At 46.2% G+C, this 2,893-nt stretch overlaps 1 pseudogene; it reads right to left on the reverse strand.

Moving 5' to 3' along the window:
- LOC101314630 overlaps positions 1–1,159 on the reverse strand; it is a pseudogene marked incomplete at both ends in the record, with an annotated part of 2,271 nt that extends 1,112 nt beyond the window's left edge.
- Positions 1,160–2,893: the final 1,734 nt, after the last annotated feature.

Raw genomic sequence — 2,893 nt, forward strand, 5'->3', positions numbered from 1 at the left:
ACTTGAGAGCAAAAACTACCGCTGCAAGCTCCAGATCATGAGTAGGATAATTCCCCTCATGCGGCTTCAATTGCCTAGAAGCGTAGGCAATAACTCGATCATGTTGCATCAAAACTCCACCTAGACCACGTCTAGAAGCATCACAATAGACCACATATTCCCCACTATCATCCGGAAGTGCCAAAACAGGAGCACTTGTCAAGCAATTCTTCAATTCTTGAAAACTTTGCTCGCACTGATCTGACCATTCAAACTTAACCCCCTTCCTGGTCAACTTTGTGAGAGAAGCAGCAATCTTCGAAAAATCTTTCACAAAGCGCCGATAATAACCTGCTAATCCCAAGAAACTATGAATCTCCGTCACAGTGGTGGGTCTTCTCCAATTCGACACTGCTTCCACCTTTTGGGGATCCACACTAACTCCTTCTGCAGAAATCACATGACCCAAGAACCCCACTTTATCTAGCCAAAACTCACACTTGCTAAACTTAGCAAATAACTGCGACTTTTTCAAAGTCCGCAATATTATTCTTAGATGCTTGGCATGCTCCTTCTCACTTCTTTAGTAAACCAAGATATCGTCTATGAATACGATTACGAAACGATCAAGATATGGACTAAACACCCTATTCATGAGATCCATGAACGCCGCGGGTGCATTAGTAAGTCCAAAAGGCATCACCACAAATTCATAATGACCATAACGTGATCGGAAAGCAGTCTTGGCTATGTCACCCTCTCGGATCCGCAACTGATGATACCCCGATCTCAAATCAATCTTGGAGAAAACAGAGGCACCCCTCAACTGATCAAATAAATCATCGATCCGAGGCAACGGATATTTATTCTTCACTGTGACCTGATTCAACTTCCTATAATCAATGCATAGTCTCATGGTGCCATCTTTCTTCTTAACAAACAACACTGGAGCACCCCATGGAGACATGCTAGGCCGAATAAAACCCTTATCTACCAACTCCTGGAATTGAATCTTCAACTCTTTCAATTCCGCTGGAGCCATTCTGTAAGGCGCTTGAGAGATAGGCATAGTTCCGGGAAGTAATTCTATAGAGAAGTCTATCTCTCTTGCAGGAGGCAAACCAGGCAACTCCTCAGGAAAAACATCCGGAAACTCTCTTACTACAGGAATATGTTCTAATCCCACAACTCCCATACTTGTATCCACTACATGAGCTAAAAATGCCTGACAGCCTTTACTCAACAATTTCCTTGCAGCAACAGCGGAAATTATGCAACTAAAAATAACATCTCTTTCCCCTTGGAAAGCAACCTCAAAACCATCTGGACTTCGAAGCACCACTACTTTTTGAAAACAATCTACCATAGCTCTATATGCTTCCAAAAAGTCCATTCCCAAGATCACATCAAACTCCACTATATCTAAAGGAATTAAATCAGCCTCGAAATTAACTCCTTCCACTACCACTTCATAGCCACTAAAAACCCAATTTATTCTCATTACCTCACCGGAGGGTAGAGACACATGCCACTCGCCTGGAAGAGACGATGATGGCACATTGGCATGGAGAGCGAATCGACTAGACATGAATGAATGCGTGGCTCCGGGATCAATTAAAGTAAAAGCAGGCTGACCAAAAATTATAACGTATCAATGATGACATCTGGAGAAGTACGACCCTCCTGCTGGGTCATAGCATGCAGTCTAGCGCGAGTCATGGGACGTCCACGCTGACCACTTCCCCGCTGAGAGCCACCTCTGACCGAAGCACTGCCCTGGGCACCACTACTAGAGCCTCCAGCTGAGGACTGACCAACTGGCTGTGTAGGGGTGGGAGTGGTCCTCTGAGCCAACAATGGGCAATCTCTCCTGAAGTGGTCCTGACCACCACACTCAAAGCACCCAGAAAACTGCTGCTGCTGCCCATATGAAAAAGTCTGGCTACCGGATGACCCACCATGGAAACTGCCACCTAAACCATACTGCCCAGACTGCTGCCTACCCAACTGGCTCCTAGCAGGTCTCCTGTGACGTCCTCTAACCCTGAATCGAGAATTAGAGCCTGATCCCCCACTACTGCCACTACCAGCTGATGAACCTGAAGCGGATGATGAAGCAGCTTTCTTGGATGGACCCTGACTGGGGCCACCGAAATCTCGTGGCCGAGCACTATAAATCCCCATAGACTCAATGGTCATGGCTGCATGAACAGCGTCAGAGAAAGTCGGGTAATAAGCACCCGTCATCTTATCTGCAAACACTCCACCAAGTGCCCCAATGAACATCTCCATCCTGGTCCTCTCATCAGGAACCAAATATGACACATGATAGCTCAAGGAAGTGAATCTCTCCTGGAACTCTATAACACCCTCATCATCCCTCTTCTTCATATTCAGGAAATCCGACTGAATTCTGCTGCGGTGGGCAGGACTGAAATATTGCCCCAAGAAGAGAGTCTTAAACTGCTCCCACGACATATTCAGCGCATCCTCAACATTCCTGCTGGCAAGCGACCACTAGTGATGTGTTGAATCATCTAGAAAAGTCACTGCCATCTTCACCTTCCTCTCTTCTGGCAAATTTGTGCTCGCAAAAGCCTTTTCCATTTTGTCCACCCAAGTATAAGCATCAAGGGGTCCCTTGGCACCCTTGAACTCTCTTGCTCCAGCCTCATAAACTTCTCTCCTTTTCACCGTATGGGGTTGTGGAGCTCGATCCATGACATCCCTTAGCATATTCCCAATATCATCAACCAGTCCCCTGACCTCATTGCCCTCATCGCCATTGGTCGAAGTAGCCACACGGGGTTGCCGTGGGCGCCTAGGAGGCATAATACCTGAGGAAGAAGAAATTTAGTAGTCCATAAACAAGACTAACACAACAATCACATATACCCAAATAACACATAGCATC

The sequence above is a fragment of the Fragaria vesca genome, linkage group LG2, assembly GCF_000184155.1.
Source record: "Fragaria vesca subsp. vesca linkage group LG2, FraVesHawaii_1.0, whole genome shotgun sequence".
NCBI lineage: Eukaryota > Viridiplantae > Streptophyta > Magnoliopsida > Rosales > Rosaceae > Fragaria > Fragaria vesca.